This window comes from Babylonia areolata, chromosome 1 (assembly GCF_041734735.1).
Source record: "Babylonia areolata isolate BAREFJ2019XMU chromosome 1, ASM4173473v1, whole genome shotgun sequence".
NCBI classification, from domain to species: Eukaryota; Metazoa; Mollusca; class Gastropoda; order Neogastropoda; family Buccinidae; genus Babylonia; species Babylonia areolata.
Genome location: NC_134876.1, coordinates 36,043,738 through 36,059,059, shown reverse-complemented (window position 1 = coordinate 36,059,059; position 15,322 = coordinate 36,043,738). Strand labels below are relative to the sequence as shown.

At 40.7% G+C, this 15,322-nt stretch overlaps 1 protein-coding gene across 6 annotated transcripts in view; it reads left to right on the top strand.

The window, feature by feature from the left end:
• LOC143282285 (PDZ and LIM domain protein 7-like) overlaps positions 1-15,322 on the top strand; it is a 126,197-nt gene that overhangs the window by 32,513 nt on the left and 78,362 nt on the right. The window lies entirely within an intron of this gene.

The window sequence follows — 15,322 nt, the reverse complement described above, 5'->3', positions numbered from 1 at the left end:
AATACAGAGCACTTTTCAATGGTTTTATAAATCTCTTTTTTTTCCCTCCTCATACATGATTCCTTGACTGGATAAAGTGTGAAGCACAAGTGAGTTTTGCAGGCTTTGCCTCTTGTTAGTTGTTCTTTTCGGGCACACCAACTTTGAAAAAATATAGAAACAGGAGAGGCAAGGCCTTCAAGACTCACTTGTGATACACTTAAAAAAAAAAAAATTGAATTGTTAAAATGTGTTCTGTATTTGTTATTATAAAGCTTTGGGTTAAAAAAAAAAAGAAAAGAAAAAGACCTGATAGCAGATTCATACCGCACATGTTCAGGTGAGAAGAAACTGCCTTACCCAATACACTATTGTGGCTCCTTAACTAACGATCTTGATAGATGTACAAGTTTAGTTACACCCGCTGGGAATGTACAACACGGTCGATTCAGTTACTCTTTTATGTTCTTCGTCTTCTTCTGCGTTCACTCGTATGCACACGAGTGGGCTTTTACGTGTATGACCGTTTTTACCCTGCCATGCAGGCAGCCATACTCCGTTTTCGGGGGTGTGCATGCTGGGTATGTTCTTGTTTCCATAACCCACCGAACGCTGACATGGATTACAGGATCTTTAACGTGCGTATTTGATCTCCTGCTTGCATATACACACGAAGGAGGTTCAGGCACTAGCAGGTCTACACATATGTTGGCCTGGGAGGTAAAAATCTCCACCCTTTACCCACCAGGCGCCGTCACCGTGATTCGAACCCGGGACCCTCAGATTGACAGTCCAACGCTTTAACCACTCGGCTATTGCGCCCGTCTCTTTTATGTTCATTCTAGTTTTATAGTTTTAAAGTTGATATGAAAATTGAGTATTTTGTTAAACTAATAACATGTAGAGCCAAGTACAAGTACTTGTAAACGTCGTATGAAGTGAAAAGGACTACATTTTGAGAAAAGTCAAGACTGGAAATTTTTACGTTTCATCAAGGGTATTAACTCTTATGATTTATTATTTTAAACTGTGAATTTCAACTGATTTTGTGGATATTTTTATGGCAGTTTGGGGCATAATCCAGTAAGTGATGAGGCGTTCACAAATCTTTCTCTGAATAAATATTTAACGGTTATCATGTATTGTCGATTGAATATAGGATTGAACAGGCAGGTCAACAACTTGAAACAAAATGGCGTTCTTCGCGTTCGCGAGGAATATGAGCACGTGCTTTGAATATGTATAAATATGTGTAAGCAGTTGATTTTTGCCCATGACCTTCAGGGCTCAGCCAGTAGATCTATAAAGTCCACTCGTAGTATTGATTTTAGTATTTTCTGAAAAAGACCACATGGGTGAATGAACATGGTGAAAGCCCTGTTTAGAGTAAAACGCACAAGCTTTTTATGTATTTAGTATAATTTCAAAATGTAATGTTTAAGATGAGAAAGATCAGTTTAAAGCAAATTAACCCCCCTAGCATTATTTACAGATTAATTTCCCTTTTTTACTATCTGCAGCAAAGACATGCACCAGAAATATACCATGCTTAGCAAAAGAAGTTCCTGTTTGAACAAAAAATGATAAAAATAACTGCTCTAGTTCTTGTGTCAGAATATCAGATCAAAGTGCCAAGTTTAGAGAATAAATAAAATATAAATATAACAGTAAATCCAGTTTGGATATAATTTGGCTTTTTTTGTTGTTTTTTGTTTTTGTGTCCATCCCAGAGGTGCAATATTGTTTTAAACAAGGTGACTGGAAAGAACTGAATTTTTCCTATTTTTATGCCAAATTTGGTGTCAACTGACAAAGTATTTGCAGAGAAAATGGCAATGTTAAAGTTTACCACGGACACACACACACACACACACACACACAGACAATCGAACACCGGGTTAAAACATAGACTCACTTTGTTTACACAAGTGAGTCAAAAAAACAAACAAATTAACAAAAAACCCAACAATTTCAGACACTTTTATGATAAAATACTCACCGACAGCAAAGATAGGACATGAAAGATGCGAAATTTGTAAAAATCTTGATTTTCAGTATCTTGATCCCATGAGGAGTTTTTGCGCATTGCTAAGAAAAGCTGGCTGCGACTTTAGCCAGGTTTTCGTGTACTTCATCACACACACACACACACATACACACACACACACACACACACACACACACACACACACATATATATATATATATATGTATGTATATATACACATAGACACATATATCATGTTAAAATAAGAGAACATGATTTACCAGAAACTTAGTTGCACGCTCAAATGCTGTTACTTTGCCATCAGTATGTATGAAATTTGTTAAGTCCTGTTGGACACAGTTTCCACAGCTTTTTTTTTTTTTTTTCTTAAAGAAGAGACGTTGACTTTTTGTAAGTGTGTCTTGTGCACTTGCTGGATTTTGATGACAACAAAATCTGATTTCAATTCAGGTTCTGAATCTGATTAACACACACACACACACACACACACTGAAACACAAGTTAAGCTGACTCTGTGTGCAAACACACACATGAGCCTAAATATATGTACAGGGAGTGGAAATACCAGTTGGAAAGGAAGAAGCATGGGGGGAAATCAAAGCGTGGGCAGGACCAGTAGTAGAAAGAATTAAGCGGTGAATGCGGTACAAAATGTTGCATTTGTCACTTTTGTGAGAGAGTACATGTGAGTGCATGTGTGTGTGTCTGCGTATGTGTTTGTGAGTGTTTTTTTGCATGAGTGTGTGTTTGCATGCATGTTTGTGTGGTGTGGATGTTTCGGCAGAAATTACCCAGAACAACCGTTATAAAGACTAAGTGCATATGCACACGCACATCAGCACTGAAAAGTACAACCTGTGGGACAGGTTTTGTTAAACTCCTTTTTGTTTACCACTACACATTGGCCTGACAGAGGGGAAGAGACAGAAAAGCATACACACACACAAAGAATTTTGGAATTGAGTTTCAGTTTAAGGAGGCGCCACTGTGTTTGGCTGAGTGGAGTGTTGGCTGAGAGGTAACACATTGGCCCAGGAAGCGAGAGAATCTGGGCACACTGAATTAAATCCTACACTTGCCAGTTTTTTCTCCCCCTCCACTAGACCTTGAATGGTGGTCTGGACACTAGCCATTTGGGTGAGACGATGAACAAAGGTCCTGTGTGCAGCATGCACTTTGCACTGGTAAAAAAAACCCATTGCAACAAAAGGGTTGTCCCTGGCAAAATTATGTAGAAAAAACCCCACTTTGACAGGAAAACGATGGGCACAATAACCAAATGGTTGAAGCATTGGACTTCCATTCTGAGGGTCCAGGGTTCGAATCTTGGTGAAGGCACCTGGTGGGTAAAGGGTGGAGATTTTTCTGATCTCCCAGGTCAACATATGTGCAGACCTGCTAGTGCCTGAACCCCCTTCATGTGTGTATATGCACACAGAAGATCAAATGTGCACGTTAAAGATCCTGTAATCCATGTCCGTGTTCGGTGGGTTATGGAAACAAGAATATACCCAGCATGCACACCCCCAAAAGCAGAGTATGGCTGCCTACATGGCGGGGTAAAAATGGTCATACATGTAAAAGCCCACTCGTTTACATACGAGTGAACGTGGGAGTTGCAGCCCTTTGAATGAAGAAGACAGGAAAACAAGTAAAAATTGCAGGCAGAAAAAAAAAAAAAGGGTGGCGCTCTCAGTGTAGTGATGTGGGGAGAGCAGCCCGAATTCACACAGAGAAATCTGTTGTGACAAAAGAGTATAACAATATATACTATACAATCCATATATGCTGCACCACATCTGCTAGGCAGATGCGTGACCAGCAGTGTGGCCTTGAGTGCATGCATATATATTTGTGTACTTATCAGTGTACAGTTAGAAAGATAGAAGAATGGTTAAGATGCTCATCTGCCAATACAGAAAGTCCATGAGGGTAACTTCTTCTCTTCTTCATCGATTGTGGGCTGCAACTCCCACGTTCACTCGTATGTATATATATACATGTACACGAGTGGGCTTTTACGTGTATGACCGTTTTTACCCTGCCATGTAGGCAGCCATACTACGTTTTCGGGGGTAATGTGAGGACCTGGGTTCGATTCCCTCTCTCGTCCTTTCTTGTAAGGTTGACTGAACAATCAAACTGAGCGTCTAGTCATTCGGATGAGACAAGAAACCGAGTCACCAGTGTGCAGTACGCACTTTGGCGCACTGAAAAAGAACCCAAGGCAATGAGAGTGTTGTCCTCTGGCAAAATTATGTGAAAAGAAATCCACTCTGATAGGTACACAAATATATAAGCATGCATTCAAGGCCTGACCAGCGCATTGGGTTATGTTGCTGTCAGGCATTGAACAGGACAGGTTTATAACAATCAGTTGTTCTTTTTCTTCCTGTAACACAGAAACCCCCCCCCCACCCCCCCCCCCCCACCCCTCTCCCGACCCCCTCCTCTACTCGCCTCACAGACACACAAAGTGACGTACATACATAGTCACACACACACACACACACACACACACACAGAGGCAGGGTGGAGGGTTGGAACGCAATGAATATTGAACATTCATGTTTGGTTCTTGTTGTGTCGATAATTGTGTGTATGAGCGCATGTGTGTTTGTTTGTGTGTATGTGTGTTTGCGTATGCCCGCGTGTGCACGTTCGCATTTCTCTGCCTGTCCACCCTCGTCAGAGAGACTTAGCGACTAAAATTCCCATGACGACGGCAAAAGCCCTCAAGTTGATTTGTTCTGGGTTTGGGTCTTGTGTTAGTGAAGGTTGCATTAAAGAAAGGAGCATGGTCTAATGCTTTTCATATGATTTAAACAAACAAAATTTTATTAAGTAAATATGTCACACATGTACAGATAGACAGCGGAGCAACAACAAGCTAATAGCTTATATCGTGCTCAGGAATGTGATTAAATACATTTGTTTCGTTTGACGGCTGGTGGATGCTACACAATTGTAATTATGTTAAAATACACATTTTCCAACTGCATATAAACGACAGTCATTGTAGACATACATTGTTCCCCCCCCCCCCCCCCCCCTTTTTTTTTTTTTTTTTTTTTTTTTTTTTTTTGAGCCGCCGTGGAGATTAATATATTTAATGCTTTTCATATAATATTCTTATATCCTTCATTTTGTCCACCTTCAACAACGGGGGACGTTACACACAGATAGTGCACGAGTTGTGTTCTGAGAATAATTTCACAGAATCCTATTTGTTTGTACCAGTTGTGTTCTGAGGTTTGTCAGACTACACGTAATGTCTCATGCTACGCTTCGACTACTTCCCAGTGTTGGCCCAGTAGGTTACTGCGCTGTTGTTAGTACAAAGAAGCATTCATACAGAGGTGTGAGTGTGTATGACCGGCTCATTGTGGACCAACACCGGAAATATACGGTCGCTTCCTCTCACAGTTTCCTTTCAAAATCTCTCTCTCTCACTCTCTCTCTCTGTGCCTGTCTCACAGTCTCTCTCTGTCTGTCTCGCTGTGTCTGTCCCCGTTCCTGTATGTATGTCTACCTGTCTGTTCTGTCTGTCTGTCAGTCTCCCTCCCCCTCCTCCCCCCCCCCGCCCCCCCCTCACACACACCAAACAACACTTACGACCCCACTACAAACTTGACAACAAAAACGACGCCAACAAAACAACTTTACCTTAAATTAAGGGCACAGCCAGTAGGTCGTTAAACTCCACCAAACTGAACGGTCGGTGGGCTTTTGGTTCCTGTGCGCGCACGGTCACGTTTTGAAGAGAAGATGGTCATGTTTTCGAACCATTTCAGATTATGATTATGAACATTATTTCCTGTGTGTTGGGGGGAACTGTGTTGACAATCCACCCCATCCCCGTCCTCTTCTCGAATATCGTTGCCACCAAGATTACCGGGGCTGATCTACCATTTCTAGACTACATATATCATAAGCGGCTACTCAAAAAAGTAAAATCAATCAGCCAGCTCGGACGAATCACTTCCAGCTTTTGGGATTTTTGAGATGCTCCCCTCTGGTCGACAGTACAGACGTTTAAGGACGAAAACCAATCGCTCCGCCAATAGCTTTCCCCCCAAACCAGTCAGTGCCCTGTCTCTCGAACAAATCCAGTATGATTAAATAGAATAGTGCAATCGGCAACCATTGACCTGAAGATCTAGTCATCAGCCCCATCCACATGTAATATGCGGCTTCTGTTCAAACGTGTGTGTGTGTGTGTGTGTGATTTTCGATTTTTGTTTGTACCTTTTTATGTACTACCCCGACCCCCCAATATTCCTTGTGACCCCGGTACACTTGATAATAAATATTTATGCCAAAGGAATGATTCAGCGCTTATAGCTTTTAGAGGCGTTTGATTGGCTGAGAGCGGGTGGGCCCGTCTTTTCACTGTTAGCCGCGCGAAATTTGGCCAAGCAGAGCAAACCAATAGGCCTAGTTTGCATCAGTTTGACATGGTAAGTATATGTAACACCAAACATGGAGTATAATACAAACTCCTCCTTTCTGTTCTATACTTTAGGTATAAGTATAGGTATAGAATAGGGACGAAGTAGGCCTCGCGGCCTTTTTGATGTCCCTTCTTTTTCGTCAACATTGAGTAGTGTCTGCATTGCATGCGGTAATTTTCCTATGAGTAATTTAATCATCATATTCATACTTTTTTATCTTTACATTTATATCAGCGTCCAGAAGATTCTTGAATTGGTTAAGAGTTGGTGCTGTTTTGGTTAGTTCTGTTAGTGGGTTCCACCATTTTATAACGCGGTTAGTAAAAGTGTATGTTTTGGCATTTAATCGAGTATGTTTTGGATATATATCTTTGCTAGAGCTTCGTGTTTTTTCAACAGTGTTAAATTCAAAGAAATCTTCCACTCTTAGATCATCTAAATTGTATATGATTTTGTATACTTGGATCATATCTCCCCTATATCGTCTATATTTCAGTGATGGAAGGTCCAGTTGCCTCAGCCTTTCTCCATAATCCATGTCTTTTAGTTCACTTAATAATTTTGTTGCTCTTCTTTGCACCCTTTCTATTGATGCTAGCAATCCTTTCCGGTTTGGGTATCCCCATATAGTGTTACCATATTCCAAGTGTGGTCTTACCAAGGCTTTATATAGACAAAGGAAATTTTCTTTATCAAGGTAAGTAAAGGTCCTTTTAATAATTCCAAGCATACTATTTGCTTTATTGATTGCCGTATGAATATGTTTCTCAAAAGTAAATTTTGAGTCAAAGATAACTCCGATGTCTTTTTCTTCGGTACATTTAGTAATGCTTGTCCTTTTTTGACTATCCATATAATACTCATGTTCAGGATTTCTGTTACCTATATGCATGATTTTGCATTTTGCGGCATTAAAATATAAGTTCCATTGTCTTGTCCAGTCTTGTAGTCTGTCAATGTCTCTTTGTAGTATATCCTTGTGGTTAGTTATGTTACACAGTTTTGTATCGTCTGCAAATATCTTGCAATTGCTTGTCACCATGTCTGGAAGGTCATTAATAAAGATGGTGAATAGAACAGGTCCCAGTATGCTTCCTTGGGGTATTCCGCTCAAAACTTTCTCGTTAGTTGAGAATTCTTTACCCACTCTAACTCTCTGAACTCTTTCAGATAAGAACTGCTCTATCCACTTATAAATATTTCCTGTTATTCCATATCCCTTCAGTTTAACAAGCAATCTTTGATGAGGGACACTGTCAAATGCTTTCTTAAAGTCAAGGTACAAAATGTCAATGTTAAAACCGTCATCAATCATGTCTGTGAAGTCTTCCATTACCTCTAGGAGCTGGGTAATACAAGATCTGTGTTTTCTAAACCCATGCTGACACTTGGAGTATAGATTATTATTTGACATATGTGCCACAATTGTATCTCGTATTATGGATTCAAATACTTTGCATGTTACACACGTCAAACTCACTGGCCTGTAATTACCAGGGTCAGTTTTGGTTCCCTTTTTAAATATCGCGACAACATCTGCCTTCTTCCACACGTCTGGAATAATTCCACTTTCCAAAGTTTTATTGAAGAGGATACTCAGGGGTGCACTTAATTCTCTAGCTAACTCTTTCAATACTCTGGAGGGTATCTTGTCAGGGCCATGGGCTTTGTTGGGATTTAACCCTTTTAATTTATCATAAATTGCCTCAGGTGTGACAACAATGTCCACCACTAATCTTCCATTCGATTTTTCTCCTTCTAGGCGAGGGATATTATCACTAGATTCCTTCGTAAAAACTCTTGCAAAAAAGGAATTTAATAGGGTTGCCTTATCCTTATCGGAAACATAGATTTCATCATTAGTCTTTAAGGGTCCTATTCCAACCTTTGCCTTTGTCTTCGACTTGACATATTTCCAGAAATATTTGGGGTTTGATTTAGTTTCTTTTGCAAGCTTCTTCTCATATTCACGCTTTGCCTTTTTAATTATTCGGTTGCACTCATTTCGACAGTCAATGTATTTATGATAGTCATAGTGTCTTTTGCTATTCAGAAATTTCTTATATAGATTATATTTCTTTTTTACACTTTTAACTACTTTATTCGTCATCCATGCTGGCTTGGGACTTTGTCCAGATTTTATTTTAACTTTAGGAATGTATTTATTCATAATTGTTAATAAATGTTCAGTTTGATCCCATATCTCTTTTTCACTTTTGTTTACAATTTTTGTCCAGTCAAAATCTGCCGTCTCTTCTCTCATTTTGTCATAATTTCCTTTCGCGAGATCAAATCGAAAAGTTTCATCATTATAGTCTGAACCTTCATCTACGTAGAGTGTAAATGATAATACCTCATGATCACTTTTGGCAAAAGGTGAAGAATGAGTTATATCCGAGATCAAAGATTCATCGTTAACAATCACTAGATCATCTATGTTAGCTCTCTGTCCTTTTCTTCTTCGTGTTGGTTTTGTCACCATTTGGTTTAGGTAGACATCACGTAAACATTCAATAAAATTTTCATCTTCCTGGCTTGACCATGATCCATCCCAAGTAATGTTAGGATAATTAAAATCCCCAACTATACATACTTTGTCAAACTTTTGTATTGTGTCGTTTCGCAATAAGTCATGTAGCAGGTTAACATTTTCTTTTGATGAATGTGGGCTTTTGTAAATAGATCCTATTAGCACTTTCTCTTTTTTTTGATGTTACAAAGGAACACCAAACGCTCTCTTCGAATTCATGATTATTTAGGATTGAACATTCTATGGCATTGAGACTTTTGTGGGCGTATATGGCCACTCCTAGTTTAGGGGAATTATTCACAAACAGATCGTAATCGGGAAAGTTATATTCGGATCGGTTCAAGTCTTTCTGTCTTTTGGCTTTGATTTCTTGTAAGGCGATCAGTTTTGGTTTCACATCATCTATCACTGCCGCAATCTCCCCTCTCTTATTCAAAAAGCTGTCAACGTTTGATGAAATAAAGGTTATGCCACTTGCACACGCATTTTCATTCGCACTGTTAAGACTCTGTACATTTATTGTTGGGTGAGACGGTCAGGCCTTCTGCCCACTCTGGTCTGAGCCAGAGTCTTGCTGAGAGACCCTTCTTTTCACTATCTTGTTGCCCCTAATCATCAAATCTGTCTCCCCGTCTTCATTCCTACGTCTCTCCAGTTCCATCTTCAACTTCCTGAATTCTTCTCGCTCTTGGGGTGTATTATCATTGTTGATATATACTCTTTTGGAAGCATCTGTGACTCCCTGATAGAGCTTCCTGACATTCTGCATTATCTTCTTCTTTTCTTCTTCTGTCTTAACCGTCAGTTTTAGCAGTCTGGGCTTCACATTGGTGCCAATCCTAACCTGTCCCAGTCGAATAGGGTTGTCCAGTTGGTTGGCAGTTGCCTCGTCAGTGATTTCAGTCACAAGTTTTCTCACTTTCGTGAGGTCATCCTTTTTCTTCTCTTCAGATGTATCTTTTTGGCTCTCTGGTAGATTGACAACTATAATGTTGTTTTTCCTCTTTTCTCTTTCCTGCTTCTCTTCCAAGGCCTGAGCAACCATTTTCTCAACTGTCTTCTCGACCAGATCTTCTATGCCCTGTTTGGAGTGTGAGCTCTCAAGCTCTCTCATTCTCTGTTCTACGGAGGTCATGAAAGTGAGGATGGCATCCATTTTCGCCTCTAATCGGGATCTACTCCCATCTGTCTGTGCACCAGGTGCACGACATGGCTCACACACCCACTGCACGCTATCTCCTCCATGCTCTAGAACGTCGTACTCTTTGTCAGTCAACTTGGTGCACTCGCGGTGACACCACTCTTTACACAGAAAACATTCAATAGATTTTTGGTCTTTGAGGAGTGCGTCCTCACATGTGATGCACAACCAAGCAGTGCTCGCTTGGTTCTGCCTACCTTTGTCAGAGCCTTTGGCTTTAGTCTTGTTTTTTGACTTATCAGACTTGGACATGTTGGTGGTAAACCGTCTAAACGAAATCGAAAGTAGGAAGCAAAAGTTTGTGTTCAATAACTACCTGTGAATTAACGTATCCGTATTATTAAATTGAAAGATTTGAAATGTTACCTGTTGTGAAGAATCAGTACGGGTGACAGTGATAATCCGAACAAGGAACGAAAATCAACAAGAGAAACAGAAAGGTTAGTAATCGGTGAGTAATGGTCGCCTTATCGCTGTTCCGAGGATCAGTTCCAGGCAACAAACAGTCACAAAAATCCTCCAGAACACGCTAAAAATATCCCGGAATCCACAGATTCCGAAACCACAAGCCTACTCCGGCTTCTTAATAACTTTAGTATTTAAGGGAGACCGCTAATACTAGAGAAAAGCCTAAATCTTCATCAAAAATCACAGAGCAATCTAAAAAGCGGCCATTCCCGCGCATGCACAGTACTTAGTCTTTAAGTTGGAAAGAATTTTTTAAGGGGTCGGGGGATGGGTGAGGGTGCAGCTTTTCAACGCTTGTGCACACACATAACACTCTTCCACACCGAATCTGGTAGAGTTCGTCATTGATGAAGTATAAAAATTCTCAGCTATTTATTTCATGTCAGCAAACCAACCATCTGACCTGACCGCCCACGAAAACACACACACACACACACACACACACACACAGGGGTCAGTGGGTTGTTCTTCGTTTTGACTGAAATTATTATTAGATGTATTGCATTTGGTTTGGAAAAAAACCCCCAAAAAACCCAAGAAACAAAAAACAAACGAAAAAACTTTAGCAAGGGGTGCGGGAGATGGTGTATGTCTTTTGTGAAAAGTAAAACTCAGCTGTTAGAAAGTACTGAGGAGATAACGAGCGAACAGCAAAAGAAACAGTTACTGTTCAGCATCGTTCATGCAGAAGATAATGTTGAACACCTAGAGTGTACGTGTGTATGTGTGTGTAAACACTAGTGAGTGTGGGGGTCAGATTTATCACAGATCAGACCCTTCGAAAACTATTTATCAATGATCAGACCCGGAGTCCGTGACGGCTGCTTTTGATGAACGACGACTGGATTTCACCCTGGTTCCTCGCCTTCGTCGCCTCCTTCTTTCCACACATTGACAGACTGAAAGCTGGCTAACTGCAAGTCAGTGCTCGTACAGAACACGGGACGTCCACACTGTGTTTGTTTCCCTAGATTGCAATGATTAGTGATTCACCTCTCTTGCTTGTTTGGAAACAGTGCAAGGGCGAAACGTTTATTTGTTCGCTCGACCGCTTTGTGTGTGTGTGTGTGTGTGTGAGAGAGAGAGAGAGAGAGAGAGAAAACTAAAAAGGGGGGACGGGGGTGGGGACTGGCGACTGGCCAGTTGTTTCGGACTTTGAACTCGCTTGTGTGTGGGGTGGGGGCGGTTAACAGTTCACTGACTGCTTCGATGAGAAGTGTTTCCTTTCGTGTTTGACGTTGAAAGTTTACTTCTGCTGACTTTGAAATGAACCGAATGTTTTTAAATTGGGGGGGGGGGGGGGTTCATAACTTTTCAGCATGGCAATTACAGGAAAGATAGGGGTGGGGGAGAAAGCGAGAAAATGTCACCCGTTTTGTGAACGTGGAATGCATATCAGTTACCTTTTGAAACTTCCTCATGTCAATACAAGAACCTATGGTGACGTTGTTTCTTCTTTGCTGCTCCTCACATCTGGAACAACCTTCCTCATCATATCCGTGCATCTGATTCTATTTCTGCTTTTCGCTCATCACTGAAGACTCATCTTTTTAAAACCTATCTATAAGTACACCCAGCTTCCTTTTCTCCGACACCACCCATGTCAGCTCACTTTGGATGTATGTAGAGTGGGAAAGGGAGAGTGTGAGTTGGGGGAGGGGGTTTTGAGAAAGAGTGGTCATGAATGTTGTATGTTACTTGTACTATTTTTCTTTCATGTAAAGTGCCCTGAGCTCTTAGTGAGAAAGGGCGCTATATAAATGTACATTATTATTATTATTATTATTATTATTATTAATATTAATATTATTATTAACGGAAGCCATCACTTGTTGAGAAAAGTATTTTCCTCTATTCAGAATTATGATTGCAAACAGAACTATCCCTACCATTGCCTAGAAATTACTTTTAGATGGAAAGATTGACGCCTGAGAAGGTACAATCTTTTTGTTAGTTGAGGTAGGTCTCTAATTTATATTTTAATTACACATACTTAACCGTGACCCACTAGTGCAGACCCCGGCAGGAGTTTGACAAATTTCATATATATATATATATATAAATTTGGCTTCAGAATTATGACTTAAGCCCCCAGTGCCCCGCCCCGTATTGGTTATTTTCTGGTGACATTACTGCCATTAAAAAAGATGGTTTGCATATAAAAGAAGATGAAAACAGGATATACCATTACTATGAATTCAAAAGATTGTTGTAGCTCTCAGTGTTTGGCTGTATTTGTTTTTTGCTGTGGTTTTTTTCATTGAATAGAATTGTGTTTCATTCAGTTCTTGTTGTTACAATTGCATTAGATTATAATTATGCATCTCCTAGGCATGCTTAAAAAGAAAAAAAAAGCCTGTTGCTCATGCACCAGATACAACTGAATTTTGGCTTTGTTTTATCAGTTCAGCTGAACAATATGCTGAAAGGGTGTGTGGTCATGAAGAGCATTGATTAGGTGACATGTAAGTACTGTTCTGAATGACCGTGGTCAACACATTTGAATGGACTTTTCATTGTGATCAAGTGCAGTTTAATGATGGGCGTGTCCTTGCTTGTGGCCGAGTGGAGAGAGAGAGAGAGAGAGAGAGAGAGAGAGAGAGAGAGAGGAAGGAGGGACAGAAGGAAGAAAGGGAAGTAAATAGATATGTTACTGCATGTTTTACTTCAATGTTATTGCCATTTAATGTCATTCGTGTCTTTTGTTGAGTTGTGTTAAACAAACAGGAACAGCTGTAAATTGAAAAAAACACACCAAAAAACAAAAACAAAAACAAAAAAAAACATGGTAAAGCTATATCAACAATGAAAAAGGTCAAAGAAAATGAGATAATCTCATATTTATTTTGTTTAAGGAAAGCATGCATCAAATAGGTTCACCGTTCCCAACTTTCGCCTTTACTTTTTTTGCGAGAGGTGGGATCAAACGGGGTGGTGGTGGTGGTGGTGGTGGTGGTTGGTGTTGTTGTTGTTGTTGTTGGGGGAGGGGAAAGGGTAGAGGTAGAGATGGTGGGGGTAAAGGGTGAGTACAACAGGGAGTGGCACTGATTAGTGGGACCTGCAGTATGTCAAATGAAGTCTGCCCCAAACAGCAGCACTGTTGCACGACTATTTGTTGTGAAGTGATTAACACACATTAGGATGCAAAGGAAGGAAATACCAGAGCTGACAGGCATAGCAAAGAATGTTATATTCTCTGAGTTCGTTTATGAATACCAAAGAAAAAAGAGAAAGGACAGGTTATGGTGCAAAGAAAATATTGCAACCCTGGCACCATCCCCGCCTCCTTTCCCATCAAAGCCAAGCTTGGTCTTGGCACACACACGACCTTCCGAATAGGGACATGACCATGAACATTGCTTCGAATTCTTACATGGTGCACTTTTTGAAAACTTGCACACGGGGCCCCTTCCCCCTTATATCTTTCTTCCTTTCTGCCTTTTCTTCCTTCATTTTTTCTTCTGTTTATTTTCTTTCTTAGCCGTCTGTTCATACAGAACTGTAAGGGAACTTAAAACAGCGCCTTGGGGTGCAGGAAAGCAGCATACACCTCGCTTGTCAGATCAGTCCTGGAATACAGTTCTAATGAATAGGACCCACATCTGCAACAGGACATCGACATGGTTGAGTGCGTCCAACGTCAATCAGCCTGCTTCATCAAACAAGACCATACGTCAAGACACCCGGGATGTGTGACAGAAATGCTTGCAGTCCTGTGATTACAATCCTTGCAAGAAAAAAGTAAACAGCAGTGCCTGACCTTTCTCTACGAAATTGTCAGTGGGTATTTCCCTGCAGTGAAAGCGGAGATTAACATCACTCCAAGTCAAGACGCTTATTGAAACAAGGATATGCAAAGACACCCAGTCCCAGAACATCATCCCACAGTCCACAAGGAACAACTCATGCTGCATTAACATCGAGTTCAGTAAGTCTGAAATTTATAAAAACAGCTTTTTTTTTTCTCCAAGAACTGTTTGGGACTGGAACAGCCACAGTGAGGAAACCATAAATGCCAAGACCATAGAGGCCTTTAAACACTGCCTTCTGTCTCACATAGAACACTAGTTAAGGTCTGGTCCAAAGCAGGGGCAAATGATGGGCTGGGGCTGTGCCAGTCAGGATTAAATCTTTAGGAGTGCTATGCTAGCCGGAATGGCCTGGCCTGTGATACCGTGAAGTGGTTCAGTCACACACACACACTCACACTCACACTCACACACACACACACACACACACACACACACACACACACACACACACAGAGAGAAGAGAGAGAGAGAGAGATAATGAAGCATAGAAAGAGAGGGAGAAAAGAAACTGATCATTAGAAACAATCTCTAAGCTTAACTCCCACACACATACTTCATTTATAATAGCAGAACCCTCAGCCCACCTCAGAATTCAAATGCTTCATGGGTTTATGAACAACCACAAAGCACAATAATGAATGCCAGTCTCTTTGAACTATGTTTTGGACCCCGGTTTGATCACCAAAGTCCAGACACCTTGTCCCCCACACCCAACATGTGACGTCAGTTCAGTTATAGGCTTAAATGGCCGTACCTTCTGTTTCTGCTCTTTCAGTCCGGAGTCACAAAGCTCATGAAGTTTGCAGAAAAGTGCTTCTAGCTAATGAAGCATGGTAAAACGAAGGTCTGGGCTGTACCATGTCCAGAACC